We start from the raw sequence: 14412 nt of genomic DNA on the forward strand, positions 1-14412 counted from the left end.
GTCAGCCTCAAGTAGCTGCCATGTTTGCTAGGCTAGCTCAGAGCGGGCTAGCTACAGATACATTACCATAGCAACCTGCTAGTACAGTCCGAAAGTGTTTCTATTTGCGTCTCAGTGCTCAGATCCGGTTTTAGCCCACTGACTGTATCCGGTCATTTGAACACAAACGCACAGGTGTCATTTCCATATATGCTCTAAGCCGGATGCCCGGATCTGAAACCTGCTAAGTGAATTGATCCCGAATGTAGTTGATAGGAAGCGGAAACTGCATTTTACAAGTTACCCAGGTCCCAGATCAAAACACAGGGCTGCAGTGATTAGGTGCGTTTGACCTATGCAATATACAGCTGCTGCATCTTCTGCACATCCCTGTCAGTTTATTAACAAACTGCAGCAGTTTGTGAAACATACAACATGAATTCATTGCACATGATTGATCTGATGTTAATTGTCTTTTTCCAATTTTTTCCTTCTTTTGTTTTGGTGCATCATGCATGTGTGTGTGATCAAGTTTTTGGACTACGACTTTGCACTTGCTTTGCTTTGTCTTCCTGCCTTTACTTGAAAACTTTAGCCAGCACTTATATTCTATATTCTTCAGTGAAATTACAAGTGGTGTTGCTGGGTGCAAAAATGGTCTATTCCTCATCCACTTACTTAATTACTAGTAATTACTCAAACAGGCAAAAGAAAAAAATTCATAATAATAACTCATTAACTAAACATAACTGTAAGGGAAATTAGCTTTAAACTCAATGAACGATAAGGCTCATTATGTTATATGCAATGTATGATTTCCAGTGGTGGAAAGTACATTTAGGCCTAGACCTAGAATGCCTGTGATCATTTCATTATACTTCGTAAATTTATACGAAGTATAATTAAATGATCACAGGCATTCTAGGTCTAATTTAGGCCTAGGACTATATTTAAGACCACACCTCAAAGGCAAATATTGTACTTTTACTCCAACTCCACTACATTTACTTGATAACTTTAGTTACTAGTTACTTTGATTATTATTACAAAACATACATTGAACACTTAAGTTCAGCCCAATACATATCGGACATTTGAAAATAGCCGATTTACAAGCTCACAATGCGTCGCATGGCGATGCATTTGAGCTTGTACATCTGCTATTATTACTAGGGTTTTATACATTTGAAAACTTGAATTGGGACATTCTGCATATTGAGTACTTTCTACTTTTGGCATTTTAAGTACATTTTGATGCCCAATACTTTTGTACTTTTTGTTTTTTTGTTTTTTACAATTGAGTACTTTTTCCACCACTGATGATTTCAGATTTTTGTGAAATGTTTGTCCTTGATCTCTTCAAAGGAACATCCCATCATGGTGGATACGCCCATGATGCTGTTGTGTATGCAATCCGCGAGTGTGGTGTACGCTGTACGGCACATTTAGTCCAGTACCTGCCTGTAGACCCTATCGCAATTTGGTGTTGGGGGAATTTCTCACTTGAACTGAGTCAATGGGTCCCTAGACATGAAAGATCAATGAGGTGCTTGTCCGCCATAGTGCCACGAATGGCGCAATGGCCACATAAAAAATGGCCGCCATCGGCTATATTGAAAATCCAACCTTTTTGTTTTTTAGTGTTTAAGCACATGTAATACATTCATTTTGACTAATTGTGGTGTGTGGAATTCATTTCTGATATTGTTTTGATGATTTGGGGTGATTTTGACCTTGAAAGGTCATAGTCAAGGTCATTTTGCTATTCCACAGACCTTGGCCATAACTTGTCCATTTTTAGGAGTAAGAACAGGAACAATTAGTCTATTTCAACTAAATCTGACTCTTAAAATTAATTTCTGATATTGTTTTGACCATTAGGGATCATCCTGTCATTGAATTATTGATGTTAATGTCATTTTTCAATAATTCGATTATGATTCTTTAGTCGCTTTTACTATATATTTTCATGATGTGTTTTCTTTACATAAACAAAATACATGGGCATGAGAAAAACAACAACAGCACCATATGTGCTGTGTGAATAAGCCCATTTTACAAAAGACTCTGTCCATGGCCCAAATGAGCCAATTCATTGCTATGGCAACCCCATAGTGGAGGTAAGTCAATATATCATAAGAATCGTTCACTTGATGGTACAAGCACCAAATTTGGTACACAAGTGCTTCAGAACCTACTCTCTCAGAAAAGTACGTTGTCCACTTGAAAAAACTAAATGGCCACCATTTTTCAAGATGGCCGCCAAATGAAAAGGGCCTTTTGTGGCAGTTCTGGACAACCGTGGGTCCGACCAACTCGAGACCGGGCACTGCACTCCCTGTGTGTGTGTGGAACGTGTGTGTCGAATTCGGTGAAGTCAGTGGGGCAAACGGTTCTCGGGTTACATGGTATTACAGATGTACAGACACACACAGACTTGAATATATGTCAATGGGCAATGCCCATTGGGGTTTTTTTTAGATGATGGGTAAGGAGAGAGAGATGTGATGTCAGGTGGTGTGGGCTAAGAAGTGGTCAGGGCTAAGATAAAGTATATGAGATGTACAGTAAGTGCAAAGAGAGATGGTGAGGGAGGGAGAAAATTATTTGTACCAATTGACCAAACAGTAGACAGTAGTGTAACAGGTTAAGGTGAGTATAGAGATGGAAATGTTCTAGCAAGTGAAGCCAGTGTATTGAGAATATGGGACATATGTGTCAGGAGTTATTTGCCGTACGGTTGGAAACGGTGGCACTGATGAAAAGGAGGCACAGCTGGAGGTGGCAGAATTAAGGATGCTATGCTTCTCATTAGGAGTGAAAAGGAAGGACTTGATCAGAAATGACTAAATTAGAGGATCAGCCCAGGTTAGAAGGTTTGGGGATAAAGCAAGAGAGGTGAGGTTGAGATGGTTTAGACATGTGAAAAGGAGGGATGAGGGTACATTGGGAGAAGGATGCTGAAGATGTAGCTGCCAGGTAAGAGGATGGCCAAAGACGAGGTTTAAGGATGCTGTGAGAGATGACATGAAGGTGGCAGGTCACAGAGGAAGATGTAGAAAACAAAACCAAAAGGGGTCCTCCCCTTTTCCCTGTGCGTGCACACACACACACACACACGGTACTGTACAGTACACTACAGTATGTTACAGTACAGTATGGTAAAGTACAGTAACGTGCGGTACGGCATGGTACAGTATGATACCATAAGGTATGGTACAGTACAGTATGATGCCGTACAGTACAGTAAGGTACAGTATGATACCATACCGTACCGTACCTTACTGTATGGTATCATACTGTACAATACTGTACTGTACTGTACCGTACTGCATGGTACCATACTGTACCATACTGTACCTTACTGTATGGTATCATACTGTACTGTACTGTACTGTACCGTACTGCATGGTACCATACTGTACCTTACTGTATGGTATCATACTGTACCTTACTGTACTGTACGGCATCATACTGTACTGTACCATACCTTATGGTATCATACTGTACCATGCCGTACCGCACGTTACTGTACTTTACCATACTGTACTGTAACATACTGTAGTGTACTGTAGAGTACCGTGTGTGTGTGTGTGTGTGTGTGTGTGTGTGTGTGCACGCACAGGGAAAAGGGGAGGACCCCTTTTGGTTTTGTTTTCTACATCTTCCTCTGTGACCTGCCACCTTCATGTCATCTCTCACAGCATCCTTAAACCTCGTCTTTGGCCATCCTCTTACCTGGCAGCTACATCTTCAGCATCCTTCTCCCAATGTACCCTCATCCCTCCTTTTCACATGTCTAAACCATCTCAACCTCACCTCTCTTGCTTTATCCCCAAACCTTCTAACCTGGGCTGATCCTCTAATTTAGTCCTTCCTTTTCACTCCTAATGAGAAGCATAGCATCCTTAATTCTGCCACCTCCAGCTGTGCCTCCTTTTCATCAGTGCCACCGTTTCCAACCGTACGGCAAATAACTCCTGACACATATGTCCCATATTCTCAATACACTGGCTTCACTTGCTAGAACATTTCCATCTCTATACTCACCTTAACCTGTTACACTACTGTCTACTGTTTGGTCAATTGGTACAAATAATTTTCTCCCTCCCTCACCATCTCTCTTTGCACTTACTGTACATCTCATATACTTTATCTTAGCCCTGACCACTTCTTAGCCCACACCACCTGACATCACATCTCTCTCTTCTTACCCATCATCTAAAAAAAACCCCAATGGGCATTGCCCATTGACATATATTCAAGTCTGTGTGTGTCTGTACATCTGTAATCCATGTAACCCGAGAACCGTTTGCCCCACTGACTTCACCGAATTCGACACACACGTTCCACACACACACAGGGAGTGCAGTGCCCGGTCTCGAGTTGGTCGGACCCACGGTTGTCCAGAACTGCCACAAAAGGCCCTTTTCATTTGGCGGCCATCTTGAAAAATGGTGGCCATTTAGTTTTTTCAAGTGGACAACGTACTTTTCTGAGAGAGTAGGTTCTGAAGCACTTGTGTACCAAATTTGGTGCTTGTACCATCAAGTGAACGATTCTTATGATATATTGACTTGCCTCCACTATGGGGTTGCCATAGCAATGAATTGGCTCATTTGGGCCATGGACAGAGTCTTTTGTACAATGGGCTTATTCACACAGCACATATGGTGCTGTTGTTGTTTTTCTCATGCCCATGTATTTTGTTTATGTAAAGAAAACAAATCATGAAAATATATAGTAAAAGCGACTAAAGAATCATAATCGAATTATTGAAAAATGACATTAACATCAATAATTCAATGACAGGATGATCCCTAATGGTCAAAACAATATCAGAAATTAATTTTAAGAGTCAGATTTAGTTGAAATAGACTAATTGTTCCTGTTCTTACTCCTAAAAATGGACAAGTTATGGCCAAGGTCTGTGGAATAGCAAAATGACCTTGACTATGACCTTTCAAGGTCAAAATCACCCCAAATCATCAAAACAATATCAGAAATGAATTCCACACACCACAATTAGTCAAAATGAATGTATTACATGTGCTTAAACACTAAAAAACAAAAAGGTTGGATTTTCATCATAGCCGATGGCGGCCATTTTTGATGTGGCCATTGCGCCATTCGTGGCACTATGGCGGACAAGCACCTCATTGATCTTTCATGTCTAGGGACCCATTGACTCAGTTCAAGTGAGAAATTCCCCCAACACCAAATTGCGATAGGGTCTACAGGCAGGTACTGGACTAATTGACACAACAAAGCGTTATGGCTGCGAGACACAGCTAGGTGAAGCTATCAGAGAAAGTGGGATTCCACGAAGTGAGCTGTGGCTCACCAGTAAACTCTGGTAAACCTGGTAAACCACATTATCCCTATCTTCTTACTCTCAAAATGCCCCTTTGTAATTGTATGAACTCCTTACCACTCAGATTTGTACCTGACCAGATGCCAGACAGATTGGTCGCTCTAACAGGGAGGTGAGAGCTGAGACGTGGAGAGCCCTGGAGGAGCTCTATGAAGAGGGTGAGAAACATTGGGATTCATTCAATAATTGCAACGCTTATTGACATTTTACACTAATAAGAGGTCAGAATGCATGGTTCACAAAAGGTCTAAGGCCTGCCTTTAAGGGCAGATTCACACTGAGTCCGTTTGATTCAAACTGTTCCCGAATACGATTGCCTGGTCCCGCATGGCCATGATTCTCATTGGCCTTGATTCTTCTGCACCCAAGTACACAACACTTCATTCAACTGTATTCAATGCTTTCACATTACATCGATCCGTATCCATTGCAAGCATTAGTTTTGCACAAAAAACACTTCTTTACCTAAAAATGGCCATAGCAGTCATCACAAATGTGATGAGGTCAGCACATTTGGGCACATTTGGGCAAGTGGCTATGGCCGAATTTAGCCCACGGAGTGTTTTCGTGCTAAACTAATGCTTGGAATGGATTCAGCATCATGATAACCCCCTAGTTTGACACGTCACATGCTACTTAATAATGTAAGCATTTTCTTTGCAGATTTGCCACACATTTTGCTAATTTTCTCTAACTATGTGAGCTTGTAGGTCAGCTATTTTCGGCGAAGAGGTTTGGTGTAGAGGGGGAAACAAGAGGGGGCCAAGGATAGACACCTGGGGGACCCTAGTCAAAAAAGGAAGTTTCTAAGTATTTCCTTTGGCTTTGGAATGCATCTCTTTGCTATGCACTACTCCTGTGTCAATTTACAAATGAATAAAGCCTCTCTAAAATGGCCTGTGTATTTTGCTTCTGTAGGGGTGTGTCGGGCTATTGGTGTAAGCAACTTCCTGGTCCACCACCTGCAACAGTTAAAGGATGACTGTAGTGTAGTACCACATGTAAACCAAGTGAGTATTCCAGCTAGCTAACCAACCTTAGACCAAAATCTATAAGGGTGTGCTGCTGCTAATGGATCCAAATGTGTCTTAGGACATGCAAAAACACTGGTATACTATGGTCCTAGTGCAACACATGAAACAATTGACTAAGAATATTAGATATTGGATTTCCTCTAGGGGTCCATTCTGAGATGAATGAACAGTTGTTTCTAAAGAGCTGCATTCAACATTTAACCTCTGGGGTACAACACCCACCCTCACCCAATCAGGTAGAGTTTCATCCGTTCCAGCAGCCCAATCATCTGGCGGAGTACTGTCGTCAGGAGGGCATAGTGTTTGAAGGGTACTGCCCCCTGGCCAAGGGACAGGCCCTTAACCATCCCACTGTTCTACAGCTTGCACGAAAGTACCAACACACCCCTGCTCAAATCTGCATACGCTGGAGCATACAGGTATTAATCATGTCGTAATATTGACAATCTAGTCTGGTCTGTACAGGCCATAAAAGCACATTATCCCCAAGGTTAACCACTCTTTCGATTATTATTGCCTTAAACTATGTAGTATGCATGCATTATTATGTATTAACGTGTTTAAACTATTTTTCCATTATAGAATGGTGTTGTCACAATACCCAAATCTACCAAGAAGGAGAGAGTACAAGAGAATTGTCAAGTGAGTTCAACATAAGCACTTGCTGTTTGTTGACCCCACCATCACTTTAGCCTCAAATGAGGGAAGTCGGTAACATTTGAGCAAGAATCGTGCAGCACTATCACATTATACCTCGATTTAAACATACTTTGCCTACATCATCTCGCCGAATAACTTACTTGATCGATCTCAACCACCAACTAATATGGTTGCTGACTCTGTCCCAGTCAGCAGTTAAAAACTCAATTGTAAGGAGATGGCTGCAGGTCCTTCTAATGTGAAATTCATAGTTCAGAAAACATAGTAGCAATGGGAAATGATGTCAGGAGCCAAGGACAATAGATATCTACGCATTTCTGCTATAGACATACTACAGTATACATTATTGAATCAATGTCATAGTCATGAGATGGATTCATACTTTGGACCAGTGTTCCACCTTTTATGCTATGTTGTTAATAATTTTGGTGTTTCAACAGGTCTTTGATTTCTTGCTCTCTCCTGAGGATATGGACAGCATCAGGAGACTCCACTGCGACATGAAACTCATTCATCTAAGACAAGTGATCCACTCTGGAAAGAGCAAACACACACGTGATCCAACACATTTGTGTAACAATCTCATAGATCGTCAGTGCCTTTAAGACCTGAGGACGATTCTACAAATGCCTTCTAAATCCTGACCGTTTTCTGAAAAACCCATGTTTCTATGTCAGTCATTCTCAAACATTTTCATGTCAAGGGCCTCCAAGATTATTATGTAATTGACTGCTGACCCCCATCTGAAAATATGTTGTGAGCACTATGAGCTTGTAGATCTGCTATTTTTCAACAGCAAAAGTACAACATAATGCTTAACACACCAAAAGGGTTTCCTGCCCAAAATTGGTTTTAACTGCCTTAGTTAGAAAATGTGAGTTTATACCACAAGTGCTTTAAATCTTTGAGAGCAAAACTGAATAAAATGAAATATTATTTTAAAGACAGAGTATTTGCCAGTAGCCTATTTGTTAGGCACAATGATCAGCTATCAGCCACATGAAAGACAAGGCGGTGTTGACAGATATGGGTGTAACAATACCAATACCCCAACTCCCCAAGTCAAGTGACAACCTACACTACAGACTCCCTCACTGTCATAAGAGAGTCACTCAGTTTAGTCACCGGCTTAGCGGTCCAGGCACCTAGGATGGTAATCCAGCATGAGTGTGTTGCGGGTTTGAGTCCCAATCCCGACGAACTTCGCTGTCTTTCTCCCCCATCTTTCTCCCCGTTTCCTGTCTACCTACTGTACTTCTATCAATAAAGGCAGAAAGGACCTTTCTGTGTGGAGTTTGCATGTTCTCCCTGTGTCCCCTAGGGTAGGTACCCTCACAAAAAACGTGCAGTAATCCTGGTCTCTAAACTGCCTCCCCCTGGCCAGCCGGGGCGTCTGATGGAGGGGAAAGGAACTGGTTGGAATAATGTGTTCCTTCCACACGCTACGTCCAACCAGGGAAACTCCCCCCTGTCAGGTGTAAAGGAGCAACTTGGACACTGAGGCATAAAGTTGCTCTCCCCATGTCCCCCATATATGGGGCCTAGGTTGGCGGAGGGTGTGTAGGTGCCTTAAGAGCATACAAAGATTTGAAATATTATATTGTTGTTATATTGTACCCTTGTGTTTACATATACTTATATATCCGTTGGAGGCACACTGTTGAAGAAATACTATAGGAATATAATATAATATCTGAACAAAAACCATTGCATGGATGCACCTGGGACGTATCCTCATGTATATAGGCCTATCCCAAGGTCATCAGGGTTTCGAGTCTCGCAACACCCCTCACTCAGATGACCCTTATATGTCCCAGTAGCTACCCACCATCAGTCCCATTAGAGAAAGACAGGGCCACACAGTCCGCTGCTCCCGAACTACTCTGCCGGGACTGGGAAGGACTAGGCTCAGTGGGTTGACTCCTGTCCGGGCCCGGCTCCTTCGTGACTTTGTATCTATAAAATATGAATATGAAGTATGAGAAGGTAAATTTTTTATTCATTCTAAGCAGTGTACAGTATCAACTCCTGTTCTCATTCAGCCCAGTTATTTCAAGTTCATGTCACTTCAGTGGATCACCGTATGGAGCGTGTGAGTAGCATGTGAGTAGTACCATTAATATGTCAGACTTTGATGAAGATGAATGATGAAGATTAATATTGGGGGAAGCGGGCATATTCTTGGCATCTGATGGCATAGATACGCAAGCTTGTGAATATCAGATGTACATTCATATTGTTATATGGTTTGAAGGGTGTAGTGTGTGTGTGTGTGTGTGTGTGTGTGTGTGTGTGTGTGTGTGTGTGTGTGTGTGTGTGTCTGTGTGAGCATAAGTACACATACATTATGTAGGCCTACCTACTACAGCTGCATGCACAGAGGCACCAACGTGCCAAAGGTCCACCACTGCTGCCTTCCTCTGCCCCTCCTGTGACAAAGTCTGCGGATCGCACGTCGGTCTGCACAGCCACCTGGCTATGCACAGACGACAGACACAACAATAATCACAAATCCTATTTGGAGCAACGTCATCGTCGACATCGACGGACTGCCATAAGCAAGTAAGTGTGTGTGTGACGTGTACATGTATATAGGCAAGGCAAGGCAATTTTATTTATAAAGCACCTTTCATTCACAAGGCAATTCAAAGTGCTTTACAGAATAAAAACAAATACAGAGTGCGAACACTTAAAAAATGAACAAAGATAAAGGAGCATATGAATTCGAACAAAAATTAAATTAGACTAAAAAACAGGGATTTCCTAATGTAACCTGGAATATTATTCCAGTTTTGTGGTGCATAATAGTGCTTGCTTCCCCATGTTTTGTTCCAACTATGGGGTGAACAATTAGTAGGCCAGCCCCAGATGACCTGAGGGTTCTAGATGGTTCATAATATGAACAGACAAGTAACAACATTTTAAAATCAATTCTCTGGGATACTGGTAGCCAATGTAAGGATTTTAGGGGTGACAGTGGCTCAAGGGGTACTAGAGTTGCCGGTTGGGAACTGAAATGGTTCCCAGTTCGATCCCGGGCTCCCCCAGAGACTCTGGGGGAGCCCAGTTCGATCCCGGGCTCCCCCAGAGACTCTGGGGGAGCCCGGGATCGAACTGGGAACCATTTCGATCCCGGGCTTCGACAGTCGAAGTGTCCTTGAGCAAGACTCTGAACCCCTAATTGGTCCCAATGAGCAGGTTGGTGCCTTGCATGTTTTCATCCGCCATCGGTGTATGAATGTGTGTGTGAATGGGTGAATGTAATCTATGTAAAGCGCCTTGGATATAGGCTCTATATAAATGCACCATTTAAGATTTATATATAGGCTACAGCAGAGCCATCTAATAGAAGAGTTACGATATTGAGGGGGCAGAAACCGAGCACTGTTCATGCAGCCTGAACTGAGACAAGCTGGAGTTGGAAATACAACTGTTGTTTGTTACAATTGTTTTCAACGAGGGCGGTGCAAATAAGAGCTATTTTAAGCATTATGTGTGCAACATGACAACTGTTTTAAAGTATTGTACAGTAACAATTAAAGTATCTTTAATGTTTATGTTGTACTATTACTACAAAACAATCTAAAATAAAGGGATTTAAGATCATTAAAGCTGGGCTGAGTCCAATGCATATCTGCCTACTTCCGGTCCAGGACTTGTCCCAGTTGGTTGTCCCCATTCTCAATAGAAGTCTATGTAGAAGAGCCACCATTGGACTGGCCCCATGAAGTGAACGCAGTTTGCATAGACTATATATCTAAGGCTCTGTGCTAAGGTACATAGGTGAAATTTGTCCTCTGCATTTTACCCATCCTTACCCATAACTTATTGATCTATTATTTTCAAATAGACGTGAGTAGGGTTAAAGTGGTTAAAGTACTGGCTAAACACATTTTGCAGGGACTCCCCTGAACCACCTCAGGTTTCCTATGGTCAAGTTCAAGACAGAAGGCTTTGAACTTTAGTCTTCGACACAAAAGTCGAAAGGTTAACTACTCTATTCAATCTATTCAATACACAACAACAGGGGGTGTTACTGTGTATTGAACAGATGAGTTTACTATCAATAGAGTGCTGTCATGTGGGCCACATTTACATAATTAATCCGGTATTCGGTTCATTATGTAAATCAGTAAGAGTGGCCGACATGACAGTAGCTACAGATAGTACAGAAGTTACAGAACGGTTGCTAAATGTCTTGAACGTGATCTGACACCGTGATGTCATGTAAACGCTGTATTACAAATTACAATACCCAAAATCTCCGCCGCTCGGTCATTCCAGCATGGCGATGTTACCGTGAAATTGGTGACCTGCTGAAATAGGTCATATAACACATCATATCATATAACGTCAGTGTCCATTCCATACGTAAATCATTGCTGTTTGTTTATTAGCACTTATAGCAGTCTAACCTAGTGGTATTTAGGCCATGTGTCAAAGACAAGAAGTCCACAAGATGATCACATATTTCGTCAGGTCACCAATTTCACCGTAACACTGCCATGTCACGTCTCACACACCACACCACACCACGCTACGAGGCTGATGTAAATAAATAATTTCATTGATCTGCAGTGGCATGCAGTGGTGGTTCAAGTTCAACAATCAACGACTCATATTTTCTCCTCTAAACGTAACATATGTGTCAATTGAATTTAAACAAAAATAATAACAATAGCAAAAATCCAAAAATAAACACACGAAAGTGACGAAACCAATGTGTTACTTCGGGCGCGTTCGGAAAAACCGCACCGGAGCACACTCGTGCGATATTTCCGAACGCACCCTGGTGGAAATCCCCCCGACGCCTGGTGAGAAGTCAGTTGACATTTAAACCGACCAATCATGAGCAGCGACAGCCCAACAGTCAACCAATCAATGACAGGAACGAGCACACGTTGGGGGCGGGCTGCAGATAAAAAGCCGAGTCCCACGGTCTGAACCTCAGATGCATTGAATCCTAAACAGAGACAGTCGCATCTACCAACCTGCTTAACAGCACCATTACCAGTTACCAGTGCCACCACCTGCTCAACAGCCACAGACATCACTTGCCGACCACCATCACACAGTAGGATACATCGACAACCACGAAAGGAACCAGTGTTTATCTTGCATCGTGCTAATATTGTTGCGTTTTCTCTTCAACAGTGAGTTTTGTGCTTGGGGTAAGGGCCGGGGAAGCGGGAACGGTCTGTTACCGTTGCCGCCTGTCGGTATCGCTGCGTACGTAGATAACTTATGTAAGTTGTGTTTTTTCAAATACGTTTGTAAGCATTTTGTCTGTCTGTATCGTCGTCGATAACGTCTGTATTTGTGTGTTACATTTGTAAGCATTTGGGTTGTATCGTCGTTGCGTCGATAACGTCTGTATTTTTTCATAAACGTTTGAAAGCATTTAGGCTGTCTGTAGCCGTTGTAGCCTAGCTTCAATTGTTTTTTTGCACCGTCAGGTTCCCGTCTTAATTATTTCCGTTGTACTGTGTTTCAAACTTAAGTTAGCTACATTTAAAAGTTAACTCAAATTGTGTCTCGGCCATTACATTTTGAATCAAACTATAACGACATAGCTGCAGTCATTCAAATCAGTCACTGCATCTTAAAGACCAGACCTAACATAAATAATACTCATTGTTAGATCTGTTTTTTTTAGTTGACATTAATTTCACAGGTGTATCAGCCTTGTACAACTCTCAGCTCTCTCAGTACTCTCTCTGTCTCAGTACTCTCTCTCCACAGGCACAGAGGACCTCTGTCTCTCTCCCCCCACAGGCACAGCTGCACACCTCTCTCAGTTCTCTCTCTCTCTCCACAGGCACAAAGGAGAACCTCTCTCTCTCTCTCTCTCCACAGAATGGAGCAGTATCGCATCAGGTTGATCAACGAGCCGGCTGTCTCTGGACGTGCAGGTAAGTTCAGGGCTCCTTCCAGAAGGGAGGTAGACGTCCGCGTGGACAACCTGGTGAACCGTGCCCTGACCGCTGACGACTTCGCCATCATCACAGCGTGCGTCCCTGAACTGTTCCGCCAGTTCAACAAGGTAAGTGACGTTTCCTCACTAGTAGTAGTTGAGAAGCAGCTGCTCAGACCCCCGAAGGATGTCACACCCGTTGTTGAGGAGAGACCCTGTGCATGCTACTTTGACCAGCGTACTAATGAGTGGAGGCCGGTGCTTCCTTGGTATGACCGTCGTAGAAAGCAGTGGAGACCAGCTTTTATCCGTAAAGTCGCCCGGTGTCTCTGTAAGCGCTATGTCCCCAGTACTAAGACGTGGGTGCTAGTCCGCCCTCCCACGCCACCACAAGCCGTGGTGACTACGCAGAGCAACGTTCTCTTCCAGGAGTTCTCTGGTTCCCTGGTGACTCCGTCCCACCCTGAAACCCTAACGCCCCCCTTCAGGTGTTGGAACGCCCGCTGTGGCAGCCGTTATGACCTCGTGGAGGTGAACGGTCAGCAGCTGGGCAGAGTCATCTCTGGTGTCTCCGCCACATGGGAGCTGGGCGGAAGGCCAGTCCAAAGGCAGTGGAGAGTGACTGTCTATAGGTCAGATGGACAGATGCAGCTGTCCGTGTTCTGTAGCTTCCCTGAAACGGTAAGGAGGCGTATAGTCTTTAGTGACGGGCCAGAAGTGACTGAAGAGGGGGGGGTGAAGAGGAAGACCGATGTCGATGGTATTGGTCGCATCGACAGAGGCCCTCCTCGAAGCAAGACGGGTCTAAGACTGTAACTCAGACAGACCTGGGGTGCGCTGGTCATTGTAGCAGCTGCATGCACAGGGTCTTTCCTTTCCTACGGGGGTGCATCAAGTTGATCAAGGAGCCGTCTATCTCTGGACATGCAGCTAAGTTGAGACATTTTTATTTCATACCTTACACTTATAGAATTGTGTGGATTAATACGGAATGCTTTTAGTAGTACTTCATGAGAGGATCGACCAGGTAAGTGACCTTTCCTAGACGACAAGCGGCTCTTAAGGACCTCTGGTACAGGTTGGTTTGGTGCCTTTCAGCAGGAAGTGGATCTTGGAGGCATAGATCTTGTTCCTCCACATGTGCTAGGCCTCACAGAGAAACTTGACACTGTCTCTCTACTCTATAGGGTTTAACTTTTAACATCAAGTAATAATAGTCGCAAAGAAAACTAATAAATAAAACCCCCTCTCTCCACAGAGCAGCAGAATGGAGCAGTATTCTGACCAGTATTGCATCAACAAAAAAAAGTAATGTCGTGCCTGTCTGTTTTCTGCACTAACTATGTCTAGTTTGTCCACAGGTTTCTACTGACGGGAGTCCTGCGTGCTGATCGTCACCAGTCAGTTGGCCTCGTGTCTGGCGGGCTAGCTTGAGGTGCCCTTCAACCCTG

The 14412-nt window shown here is 43.2% G+C and overlaps 1 pseudogene across 1 annotated transcript; it reads left to right on the forward strand.

The window, feature by feature from the left end:
* Window positions 1–1319: 1319 nt before the first annotated feature.
* Window positions 1320–8282, forward strand: LOC310870518 (putative oxidoreductase ZK1290.5; annotated as a pseudogene). The gene is made up of 6 exons (XR_014571082.1): window positions 1320–1406; window positions 5220–5511; window positions 6272–6363; window positions 6624–6806; window positions 6970–7029; window positions 7488–8282. The product of XR_014571082.1 is annotated as a putative oxidoreductase ZK1290.5 (transcript).
* Window positions 8283–14412: the final 6130 nt, after the last annotated feature.

This window comes from Protomyctophum parallelum (assembly GCF_964188405.1).
Source record: "Protomyctophum parallelum genome assembly, chromosome: 14".
In the NCBI taxonomy this organism is placed as follows: domain Eukaryota; kingdom Metazoa; phylum Chordata; class Actinopteri; order Myctophiformes; family Myctophidae; genus Protomyctophum; species Protomyctophum parallelum.